Below are 12,986 nucleotides of genomic sequence, written 5' to 3' on the forward strand. Positions count from 1 at the left end.
CATTTGCTTTTTACGTCTGGGCTACTTTTATGAAAGGAAATGGGAAAAATAATTTGAGAATCTAAAGTAAATCAGACTTTATCCACTGATATTCTTAAACTGGACTATCTGAACTCATAAATGGTGGAATTTACAATAAATTGCATAGAAATGATCAGTTCTTCTTAAACAATTCTTAAAGCCTTCTAGATCGAGAGTAGATCTAGTAGCCCTGCCACTAAAAAGCTCTAAGATATTGCTATTATTACTATTAATAGCAACTTTTATTGAAAGCTTAGTATATACTAGTCATTGTGCTACAGGCTCTACATGCATGAGCTCTTTTCATCTTCACTACACCCCCATCAAAGGGTTGGACTAAATAACTCCCCATCCCATTTCCAGGCTTAAATGGTTCCAGGAGCTATGTCTCTGAAGCCAGACCACAGTCCCACTAGCAGAGAGGGGAGGAGAATCAGAAAATGAAGAAATCTTATCTTCAGTAAAAGAAATGGGTAGACAAGCTATTTGGAGCCTGAGATGAAAAATTAGAAGCAGGGCTACCTGGGTGGTTCGGTGGTTGAGTGTCTGCTTTTGGCTCAGATTGTGATCCCAGGGTCCTCTTGGGGATCCAGCTCTTCATGGGGAACCTGCTTCTCCTTCTGCCTATGTCTCTGCTTCTCTCTGTATGTCTCTCATGAATAAATAAATAAAATCAAGAAGAAAGAAAGAAGAAAGAAAGAAAGAAAGAAAGAAAGAAAGAAAGAAAGAAGAAAGAAAGAAAGAAAGAAAGAAAGAAAGAAAGAAAGAAAGAAAGAAAGAAAGAAAGAAAAAGAAAGAGAGAAAGGAAGAAAGAAAAAGAAAGAGAGAAAGGAAGGAAGGAACAAAGGAAGGAAGGAAGGAAGGAAGGAAGGAAGGAAGGAAGGAAGGAAGGAAGGAAGGATGGATGGATCCCTGGGTGGCTCAGTGGTTTAGCACCTGCCTTCAGCCCAGGGCATGATCCTGGAGTCCCAGGATCAAGTCCCGCATCAGGGTCCCTACATGAAGCCTGCTTCTCCCTCTGCCTGTGTCTCTGCCTCTGTGTGTGTGTGTCTCTCATGAATAAATAAATAAAATCTTAAAAAAAAAAAAAAAGGAAGAAAGCAAAAGAGAAACATTAGAGCCATTTTTTATTATAAACCAATATATAGAGGCACCTGGGTGGCTCAGTGGTTGAGTGTCTGCCTTTGGCTCAGAGTATGATCCTGGAGTCCAGGGATCGAGTCTTGCATCAGGCTCCCTACATGGAGCCTGCTTCTCCCTCTGCATGTGTCTCGGCCTCTCTGTCTCTCATGAATAAATAAATAAAATCTAAAAAAAGAAAAGAAAGAAAAAGAAAAATTAGAGCCATTTTTTATTATAAACCAATAAATAGGGGCACCTGGGTGGCTCGGTGATTGAGCCTCTGCCTTTGGCTCAGGATGTGATCCTGGAGACCCGGGATCAAGTCCCACATTGGGTTCCCTGCATGGAGCCTGCTTCTCCCTCTGCCTGTGTCTCTGCCTCTCTCTCTTTGTCTCTCATGAATGAATGAATAAAATCTTTGAAAAAAACAAGAAACCAATATATAATCTAATATAATGTATATTATAATCAGATGTTTTAAATAGGTTTTTGTGGTGGCCCAAGCATCTGATAGCCAAAATAACACTGCCTTCTTAGATCACAGCCTACTTAAATTGGGCAAGGAAAAGGTGGCTTGTAATGACTTGCCCGTCAATGTGGGGTCTTGTGTTTGACTACTTTGCCAATAACTCTACCAGTCAAGTGGCATAATGTCTTCCATCACAGTAATACCACCACCACCTCATATTTATAAAGCCCCTTGGGGTTTTAAATGCATCTCCTCGCCCATGATCTCATTTGATATCTAGTCCTCAACACTGTATCATTATATTACATGGCTGGAAGGTAAGAACTTCTAGAATATTATTTTTACTGTCTGAGTGCAGGAGTGTGTCACCATCCAGTGGATTTAGGGAGGGAAGGTAAAATCCAGAGACTTATTCGCAGTTCTGACTCAGCAGACTGAAAGCTTTCACTGCCTAATGATTCCTTTTTTCCTTCCTTCCTTTTCTTTGTTTTTCTTTTCTTTTTTCTTTCTGGTTTTCTTTTTCTGGAATTTTACTTAAAAACAGCTCACCCACTTCCCCCACCTTCCACCTCCTGGCCCTTGTAACCACCAATCTGTTCCCTGGATCTATGAGTTTAATTTTTGGTTGGTTTGTTTAGATTCTACATATAAGAGAGATCATGTGATATTTCCTTTTCTCTGTCTGACTTATTTCACTTAGCATAATGCTCTCAAGATCTACCCATGTTGTCCTAAATGGCAATATTTCATTCTTTTTTATGGCTGAGTATTATTTCATTGTAAATGCATATCACATCCTCTTTATCCATTCATCTGTGGATGGTTAAGTTATTTCCATACCTTGGCTATTGTAAATAATGCTGCAATGAATATGAGGATGCATGTATCTTATTGAATTAATGCTTTTTTTTTGGCTAAAAACCCAGAAGCAGAATTACTGGATCATATGGTAGTTCTATTTTTAATTTTGGGGGGGAACCTCCATACTGCTTCCCATAGTGGTTGTATTAATTTACATTCCTACCAACAGTGCAGAAGTTTCCCTTTTCTCCACATTTTTGCCAACACTTGATACTTCTAGTTTTTTTTTTTTTTTGTCAACCTTTTGATAACAGCCATACTAACAGGTGCTTAGTGATAGATCATTGTGGTTTTGATTTGCGTTTCCCTGATGATTAATGATGTTAAGCATCTTTTCATGTACCTGCTGGCCATATGTATGCCTTCTTTGGGAAAATGTCTATACAGACCTTCTGCCCCACGTTCATTTTTTACTATTGAGTTGTATGAGTTCTTTAGGTTTTTTGGATTATTAGCCCCTTATTGGATACATGATTTGTAATTATTTTCTCTGTTGTCTTTTCATTTTGTTGATCACTTCCTTTGCTGTTCAGAAGCTTTTTTGGTTTGATGTGGTCTCACCCATTTATTTTTGCTTTTGTTGCTTTTGGTTTCAATTTTTAAAATGTCAGATTACAAAAATCATCTCCAAGACCAATGTCAACAAGAAGCTTACTGCTTACATTTTCTTCTAGGAGTTTTACGATTCAGGTCTCATGTCTGTCTTTAATCTATTTTGAGTTAATTTTTGTGTATGGGGTAAGAGAGTTTCATTCTTTTCGTGTAACTGTCCAATTTTCCCAACACCATTTATTGAAGATACTATTCCTTCTCTCATTGTACACTCTTACTCCTTTGTCGTAAATTAACTGACCATATATGCATGAGTTTATTTCTAATCTATTCTGTTCCGTTGATCTATGTTTTTGTTTTTATGCCAATACTATACTGTTTTTGGGCAGCCCGAGTGGCTCAGTGGTTTAGCGCCACCTTTAGCCCAGGGCCTGATCCTGGAGACCCAGGATTGAGTCCCACGTTGGGCTCCCTGCATGGAGCTTACTTCTCCCCCAGCCTGTGTCTCTGCCTCTCTCTCTCTGTGTCTCTCATGAATAAAGAAATAAATAAATCTTTAAAAAAATATGTTATACTGTTTTAATTACTATGTGTTGCAATATAGTTTGAAATCATCATGGTGAAACCAACATGGAGCATGGTGCCTCCATCTTTGTTCTTGCTCAAGATTAATTTGGCTATTTGGGGTTTTCTGTGCCTCAAATAAAATTTTTAGGATCATTCAATTTCTGTGAAAAATGCCATTAGAATTCTGATAGAGATTGCACTGAATCTGTATATTTCTTTGAGTAGTATGGACATCCTAACAATATTAATTCTTCCAATCCATGACCATGGGATTTCTTTCCATTTATTTGTGTCTTCTTTAATTTCTTTCATTAATGTCTTATAGTTTTTATTGTAGATGAAATTTACAATGGGATTGTTTTCTTAATTTCTCTCTCTGATAGTTTGCTATTAGTATAAACACAACAGATTTTTGTATATTGATTTTATATCCTACAACTTTACTGAATTCATTTCTTAGTTCTGTCCAGTCTTTTGATGGAATTGTTAGATTCTTCTATATACAATATCATGTCATCTGCAAACTGTGAAAGTTTTATTTCTTCTTTCCAGTTTTATTTCCTCTTTTTTTTTTTTCTGGCCTAATTGTACTGGGTAGGACGTCCAATACTATGTTACGTAAAAGTAGTGAGGGTTGAACCTTGTCTTGTTCTGGATCTTGGAGGAAAAGCTTTTGCTTTTCACCATTAGGTATGATGTTATCTATGGGCTTGTCATCTGTGGCCTTTATTTGTTGAGGTAAGCTCCCTCTATGTCTGCTCTGGTCAGAGTTTTTATCATAAGTGGATGTTGAATTTTGTCAAATGCTTTTTCTGCATCTTTTGAGATGATCATATGTTTTTAATTTTTTTTATTGAAGTGAAGTATAATTAACATACAGTGTTACACCAGTTTAAGGTATACAACATAATGATTCAACAATTTGATACATTATTTGGTGCTCAGTATGTAATTGTAGTCACCATCTATCACCAAACAATGCTATTAAAATCTTATCAACTATATTCCATACACTGCACTGTTCATCTCCATAACTTATTTATTTTGTAACTGAAACTTTGTACCTCTTAATTCCCTTTATCTATTTCAGACATTCCCCTGCCGACCCCTCTTCTGGCAACCATTAGTTTGTTCTGTGTAGTTAAGAGTCTGGGTTTTGTCTTTTTTTTCTTTGTTTGTTTGTTTTCTTAAATTTCTTATATGAGTGAAATCATATGGCATTTGCCCTTGTTTGTGTAACTGATTTCATTTAGCATTATACTTTTTAGGTCCATCCATGTTGCAAATCGTTAGACCTCATTATTTATTATAGCTGAGTAATATTCCTCTGTGTGTGTGTGTGTGTGTGTGTGTGTGTGTGTCTCACTTGGGTTGCTGTTTATCCTTCATTTTATTAAGATGGTATATCACAGATTGATTTATTCTGGCATCCCTGGAGTAAAGCCCATTTGATCATGGTGAATGATCCTTTTAACGTATAGTTGAATTTGGTTTTTATGTTGTTGAAAATTTTTCCATCTAGGTTCATCACTGATATTGGTCTGTAATTGTCTTTTTGTGTGCGTGGCATCTTTGTCTGGTTTTGGTGCCAGGGTAATGCTGCCCTTATAAAATGTGTTTGGAAGAGTTCCCCTCTTTTCAATTTTTTAAGAAGAATCTGAGGACTAGTATTAATTCTTCTTTGAATGTTTGGCTAGAATTCACCAGTTAAGCCTTCTAGGCCTAGACTTTTGTTGATTGGAGGGTTTTTGATGACTGATTCATTCTCCCTGCTGATAATTAATCTGTTCAGATTTTCTATTTCATAATGATTCATACTTGGTAGATTGCATGTATCTAGGAATTTATCCATTTCTTCTAGGTTGTCCAATTTGTTTGCATATAATTAATTGTTCATAGTAGTCTCATGATCTTTTGTGGTTCTGTGGTGTTGGTTGTAATATCTCCTCTTTCATTTATCATTTTATTTATTTGAGTCCTCTCTCTTTTTTTTTTTTTTTTTTTTTTTTTGGTGAATCTAACTGAAGTTTTGTCAATTTTATTTATCTTTCCAAAGAATAAGCTCTTACTTTCATTGATCTTTTCTGTTGTCCTATAGTCTGTTTCATGTTTTCTGCTCTAATCTTTATTATTTTCTTCCTTCTACTAACTTTGGGCTTCATTTGTTCTTTTTCTAATTACTTGAGGTATAAAGTTAGGTGTTTATTTGAGACTGTCCTTGTTTCTTGAGGTAGGCATTTATCACTATGAACTTCTTTCTTAGAATTACTTTTACTGCATCCCATAAATTTTGGCATGTTACATTTCCACTTCTGTTTGTCCCAATGTATTTTTTAATTTTCCAGTTTTCTTTATGCGATTAATTTCTAGTTTCATATCACTGTGGTTGGAAAAAATACTTGATATGATTTCAACCCTTTTTAAATGTAGTATGACTTGTTTTGTGGCTTAACATATGCTCTATCTTGGAAAATGTTCCAGGTATACTTGAGAAGACTATGTGTTGTGTTGCTTTTGGATGAAATGTTCTGTAAATATCTAAGTCCATTTGGTCTAACATGTCATGTAAGGTCAATATTTTTTTATTGATTTTTCTGTCTAGATAATCCATCCATTGATAGTGGTATTAAAGTCCCCTACTATTACTGTATTACTATTTATTTCTTCCTTTAAGGCTGTTAATATCTGGGTCATATATTTAGGTGCTCCTATGTTGGATGCATAAATATTTACAAATGTTATATCCTCTTGTTGAATGGACCCCTTTGTCTTTTAATAATGTTTCTTTTATTTTAGTTTTTGTTTTAAAGTCTATTTTGTCTGGTATAAATATAGCTACTTCAACTTTCTTTTCATTTCTATTTGCATGAATTATCTTTTCCAGTTTCACTCTCAGTCTGTGTGGCCTTACATCTAAAGTGTATCTCTTACAGGCAGCGTATAGATAGGTATTGTGTTTTTATCTTTCCAGGCACTGTATACCTTTTGATTGGAGAATTTGGTCCTTTTACACTTAAAATTATCATCAGTAAATATGTGCTTATTGTCATTTAGTTGTTTTCTGGATGTTTTTATAGTTCCTCTCTTTCTTCTTTTCTTGCTATCTCCCTTTACAGTTTGAAGATTTTCATTAGTGGTACAGTTACATTCTGTTCTCTTTATTATTTGTATATTTACTATAGGTTTTTGCCTTGTGGTTACCATGAGGCTTCCACATTACAATTTATATCTATAAATTTATTGTAAGTTGAAAACAACCTAAGTTTGATCTCATTCTAAAGCTCACTATTTTTACTCTCCTTCCATGTTTTATGTTTTTGATGTCATGTTTTACATCTTTTGAGCCCGTGTATCCCTTAGTTAATAATTGAAGTCATAGGTATTTTTCCTACTTTTGTCTTTTAACCTTCATACTAACTTTATAAGTATTTAACCCATGATCTTTACTACTACCTTTACTTTTCCAGTGAGATTTAATCTTCTTTCATATATATTCTTATTACTAATTAGTGCCCTTTATTCAGCTTAAAGAGGTCCCTTTAATATTTCTTGTAAGGATGGCTTAGTGGTGATCAACTTCTTTAGCTTTTGCTTGTCTAAAAAGCTTTTTCTTTCCTTCAATTCTGAATGTAGGTAGAATATTCTTGGTTGGGAATTTTGTTCTTTCAGCACTTTGAATATATTGTGCCACTGCCTTCTGGCCTGAAAAGTGTGTACTGAAAAATCTGCTCGTGGTCTTATGGGGGTTCCCATATCATTGTACGTAACAAAACAAGTTTTGGGTTTTTTTTTTCTTCCTGCTTTTAATATATTTGTCTTTAAATTTTGATATTTTAATGTGTCTTGGTGTGGGTATCTTTGGGTTCTTCCTATTTGGAAGTTTCTAGGCTTGCTGGATCTGGGTGTGTGCTTCCTTCCTGAAGTTAAGAAAGTTTTCAGCCATTATTTCTTCAAATAAGAATTCTGCCTTTTTCTCTCTTTCTTCTCCATCTGGAAGCCCCAAATTGCAAATGTTAATCCATTTGATGTTGTCCCATAATCCCTTTATACTATCTTCACTTTTTTTTAATTCTTTGTTTCTTTTTGTTGCTCTAATTGGGTGAGTTCCACTGCCTTGTCTTCAAGCTGACTGATCTTTTTTTCCTGCTTCATCAAGTCTGCTATTGAACCCCATAATGTAGTCTTCAGTTTAGTTATTATATTCTTTAGCTCCATAACTCCTAATTGGTACTTTCTTACACCTTCCACCTCTTTGTTGAAGTTCTCACTGTGCTCATTCATTTTTCTCCCCAATTCAGTATCTTTATGGCCATTACTTGAACTCTTTATCAGGTATTTTACTGATCTCCATTCACTAAGGTTTTTTCTAAGCTTTTATCTTGTTTTTTCATTTGGAATATATTTCTCTGCTTCTTCATTTCGCTTGACTCTCTGTGTCAAGACACAAAAGCACAAACCATAAAATAAAAGACTGATAATATGATAACATGATAATAAAGAAAAGATCTAAACATAAAAAGACAGTATGAACAGTAAAAAGTAAACAAACAAACAAACAAATGCCAGACTGGGAGATGATGTTTACAAAGCATAATGCTGGCATTTGATTTGCATCCTAAAAAAATGTACTTTAAAAATCAAAGAAAAAGAAAAGATAAAAAGCTAAATTTAAAAATGAACAAAGGGTATGAGTAGGCAATTTTAAAAGATGCATCAGGGAAATGCAAATTAAAACCCGACATCTTACAGATTAGAAAAAGTTTAAAAGTCTGACAATTCCAAGTATTGGCAATGATGTGGAAAGATGACTCTTACACTCTGTTGAGAAGGAGCATAAATTGGAAGAACCAGTTTGGAAAGTGTACCATAGACACCAAAATTACACTTCTAAATATAAGCTCTCTAAAGCCATGATTTTCAAACAGTAGGTCTCAATCCATGCAAGTTAATAAATCACACTCACCTTTTTTTTTTTTTGAAGTAAGGCAAAAATAAAAAGAACAGAATATGCCACAGAGGCTCACAAATAGTAAAAGTTTAGTTTTGTGAAACTTTTGTTTCAGTTATGGTTATTCTGAGCACAGCATACAAAATTTATTTCTTATTGGGAGTCAAGGTCAAAAATATTTGAAAACCATTGCTTAGAACAGCAGTTCTCAAAATGTGGCCCAGAAATTCCTGAGAGTCCCTAATGTTAATGGTAGGTCTTCATGAAAAGGATTTTTTTTTTTATGTTGTCCCAGCACACAAAGACCTGTGACTTATTTTTCACAATTTATGTGACTGATTTCATGTATTTTGACATTTTGGTCATATATGTGTAAGTATACACCTACCTGAAAATGATCTCAGGGTTGTGGGATCAAGCCCCATGTGGGGCTCTGTGTTCAGAAGGGACTCTGCTAGAGATTCCCTCTCTCTCCCTCTCTTTCTGCCTGTGCCCCTCCTCCATCTCTCTTGCTCTCTAAAAGTAAATAAATCTTTAAAAAAAAGAATCTTAAAAAAATGGTAGAAAAACTTTCAAGTTGAGTTATCCTCTCAAAGTCATCACCAATCATTACAACTGAAATGTTTAGGTTATACAAAGTGTAATGGTAGGTCTTCATGAAAAGGATTTTTTTTTTATGTTGTCCCAGCACACAAAGACCTGTGACTTATTTTTCACAATTTATGCGACTGATTTCATGTATTTTGACATTTTGGAAAATGCATTTTTTTTTTCTTTCTGATAAGTTGGGACAACTTGTGCCTCTCCATCTCTATGATATAATTATAGGAGCAGTGCTGAGGCATGTATTACACCAGTATAAACAAAAGGGCCACATCCAGAATGAGGGATAAAGATTTAATCCCCAAAACTGGTAATTGTCAAAATTAGAGATGTGACATTTTTCCTTAAGCCAAAATCTCTCAAAAATAAGGAGGAGCACACACACACACAATTAGCAAATGATAGTCATATGCAGTCCTATTTTCTCTGTTAAATAAAAAATACACACTAAAATCATGAGATATTATTGTTTTGTCTTTCAAGGTACCAAAGATTTTTTTTATAGGAAATATTCCATCCAGCAAGAATTGGACAATACATACAGAGTGAATTCATACATTTTTTTAAAGGAACAGAAATATATGCTGTATATACATTGCAAACAATATATATATACAATATATATACATGTATACAATTATACATCACCTATATACACTGTATTACATAATATATGTAGTGTTTCCCAGAGTTCCTTTGCAAAACCTTGGCTAGGCACACAGGTCTAGCACCAGGTACAACACTAGCACTGTAGAGTGTTGAAAAGCATTTGGTGACAAGGTATTATCCTAGTCTAATGTGATTGGGGAACACTGGGTTAAACAAACTGAAATAAATTTTCTTTAATAAGCTGATGTGCATAATAATAAACCTCCAAAAGATGATCTTTTGAATGCAGCAGTACCCAAACTTATTTATGATGATACCCTCCTTTCAAGGAAATTTCCTTGTGAATAATTTCACTAGAACACAGTCCAGGAAATGATGCACCTCACCATCTACAGTGCTCCATATCTCTATAATCTCATCCCTAGAATCATAAAGGGAATTGGCACCTGCGTAATAATTCATACGGTTGGCAAGGCTGTGGTCCTGTATAGATGCTGTCTTGTTATTACAATTGAAAACATAGAGGATTTTGTTGATATTCTTTGAAATAAGACATCACCCTTTACAATGAAAACTTCTGTCCTCAAGCTCTCCTCACTTGCTATATCCCTAATAGGGAGACTTCTCTGCTGTGAAAACCATCACTGAGAAGATACACAAATAGGGAAGTCGGAACTTTTTCTACTTTATCGGCAAAACACAGAAATGTCTCTAGAATTTTTTTAGACACAATACCTGTAATCCTTCCATGAAAATGTTAAATACCCAAAAGAGAAGTATTGACTTTACAGAAGTCCACACACGGAATCGTTCCTGGCCTTTAACGTTAGATTTGCCTGTCTCGGCAGACTAATTGTTAGCATCCCTGCCTGAGGGAGTAGAGCAGGGTGGGGGGAGGTGCAGGGAGGGGTGTGGGGCAGGTAATGCCATCAGCTGTTGCATGTGGAACTGCACCTGTGTGCCTACCCAGAGCTCTTTGAAGAAGTGTAGTCCCATCCAGAATGTTTCTAGTCACTTGAATATTGGTGAAGACAAGTACATTGCTCCTTACCTTTGGCAAAAATGCCCGAGTCATGCTGGCTCCTCTTTCTTTTGGACTCTTACAGAATACTAATTTCAACTCAGACAATCTTGGAAAGGGTAAGAAGGAATTTTTTTCCTCCTCTTCTCTGCACCCTCCAGCCAAGCTTTATTTTTTTTTTCCCCTAGCAGAGGGGTCCTCAATCCCCTCTATCCCCTGCCAACCCAGATGGCCTAACTTTCCATTTGGTGAAACTATTATGTCCAAACCCTTGACCATGGCCACCCACTCTTTGTCTTCCTCTTCTCTTCTAGCTGACTTAATTTTTTGTCTTCCTTCCTTCTCTCCATCTAGATCTCAAAGCAAAACCCCATTCTTTGCTTCTTGTTTGTACCCTCTTTATTATTTTCAGGGTGAAGTTCCCAGCAGTCCTCCTCGACTTCCTGTCTCGAGGTAGAGAAGTGTCAGACAGACCAGGGCTCAAACTCCAACTCAGCTACTGTGTGGATTTGTGCTCTGGTTCCCTCATCTGTACAACAGGTATTTCTCTAGATACTTTCCAGAATTTGGGGAGAAATAAATGTATGCAAAGTACCTGATACTTAATTGGTGCTAACGAAATGGGACCAATTATTACTGTTGTTACGTTAATTATTATCACTTCAATCTACCAGTGATCCTTTTTCCTGGACTTGCCCTCACTGTGCTCCGATCACTGTCCTCTCCCTTCTCTGATAGAGGCATGGGGCCCTGATCCATCCCCGAATTCCTAGGTCTTTTGGCCAAGGGCATTTGGTTACTAACAAGAGCTTCTCCTCCCATCTGCTTGGGAAGTGACCCATGGGTCACAATATTTTGCCGGAAGGCAATTACAACTAAATGAGAGTAGGAGATTTCACAACACCAGGCTACTACCTCTCCTGACCAAAGTGAAAATGTGGAGACTTTGGCCACAACTGGGAGTAAGGACTTCCCGTGCTTTCTCCCGTTAATTTCAAGGGCGAGGCCTCATTCCAGATATCTCCACAGCAAGAGGCTTCCTTCTCTCACATTTTAACTGTAGCCCCTGGCGCCAGACCCTCCCTCCATAGAGAATGTGGAGAACTCATTGTCTGGCCCAGAATTTGCTAAACTGAGGAACCTCGCCCTTACTAACCTGCTGTCCTGGTCCAATTGTCTCCGGAGAATTCGGCGCCCCAGGGGAGGGTCCAGCACAGCTGCAGCCTGCAGTAAGCAGCCCCTCAGATAAACAGGCACCTCCCTTGCCAGCACTGAGAGAAAAGCCAGGCCCCCGGGGCTCGGGGCCAGAGGAATTTAGAGGGCCTCCTCTCCGTTGGGTCAGCCATTTCCCTGAGCCCCAAGGCCCTCCGCACCCGCCCTTCCTCTGCCCTCTCCAGAGGGGTCACAGCTCCTCAGCCCACCCGTCCACTCCGACTCAGCCCCCTTATCCACCCCAACCTGCCTCCACCACTACTTCTAGGCTTTTCCTTGCTCCTCCCTGTACATGGAAAAAGCCAGCACAGTCCCTCCCATTCTGACCTACTACCTTGGAAGGCACAGATGGAGAGATTTTTTTTTCATTGTGCAACCCTCTTGACACCAGCCCTGTTTAGGGAGAGAGGAGGAGGGACCACCAGTGTTTGGGTCTTTCCAATTTCTCTGTGGTTGAGCTCTCCTCCATGGGACTCAGTTAGCAAGACTGCGAATAGTAGAGATGACAGCTCTCAGGCGGACTGTACTAGATATTCCTACTCTTTTCTAGAAAACCTGTTCTGCTCACTGTCTGACAGAGGCAGCTTTAACTTTCCACGAGATCTTAACTGCACAGGCCATGACTGATTGGATCACAGGTTAACAGCTGACCAAAAGAAAAGCCAGTCGACTGGCTGGGCCATGGCTGGTGACTCATGTGGCCGGGCTCAAACAAAGTGGGCCAGTCCAATTTCTCTCATACATTGTGTGTTAAAACACACAAGTCTGTTGCAATCAATGGTGGCTAGGAAGCCACTGGAGCCACATGGCAAAGGAATCTGGCCAAGAGAGAGGAAGAGAGTGCAGAAGTATGGGCAGAAGCACAGAGCAGAAGGCCACATAGGGACTGAGGAACAGAGACCTACCCCTGTTGTGGGTCCCAGCCCCCAGCAACCCCTGTGAGCCTGACTTGACCGTTCATCTTTGTCCTGTGAGATTCTTCTATAAACTCTCATTCACAC

At 37.6% G+C, this 12,986-nt stretch overlaps 2 long non-coding RNA genes across 4 annotated transcripts in view; both read right to left on the reverse strand.

The window, feature by feature from the left end:
• Window positions 1-1,131: 1,131 nt before the first annotated feature.
• LOC140617212 (uncharacterized) overlaps window positions 1,132-12,986 on the reverse strand; it is a 51,012-nt gene continuing 39,157 nt past the window's right edge. For all 3 annotated transcript variants that reach the window (XR_012017419.1, XR_012017418.1, XR_012017420.1), the window contains one exon: window positions 1,132-1,329. This is a non-coding gene — a long non-coding RNA (uncharacterized lncRNA). The remainder of the gene's footprint in view (window positions 1,330-12,986) is intronic.
• Window positions 4,428-12,787, reverse strand: LOC140617215 (uncharacterized). The gene is made up of 2 exons (XR_012017432.1): window positions 11,930-12,787; window positions 4,428-8,023 (listed from the first exon to the last, which is right to left on the reverse strand). It is a non-coding gene; the product is annotated as an uncharacterized lncRNA (long non-coding RNA).

This window comes from Canis lupus, chromosome 25, assembly GCF_048164855.1.
Source record: "Canis lupus baileyi chromosome 25, mCanLup2.hap1, whole genome shotgun sequence".
NCBI lineage: Eukaryota > Metazoa > Chordata > Mammalia > Carnivora > Canidae > Canis > Canis lupus.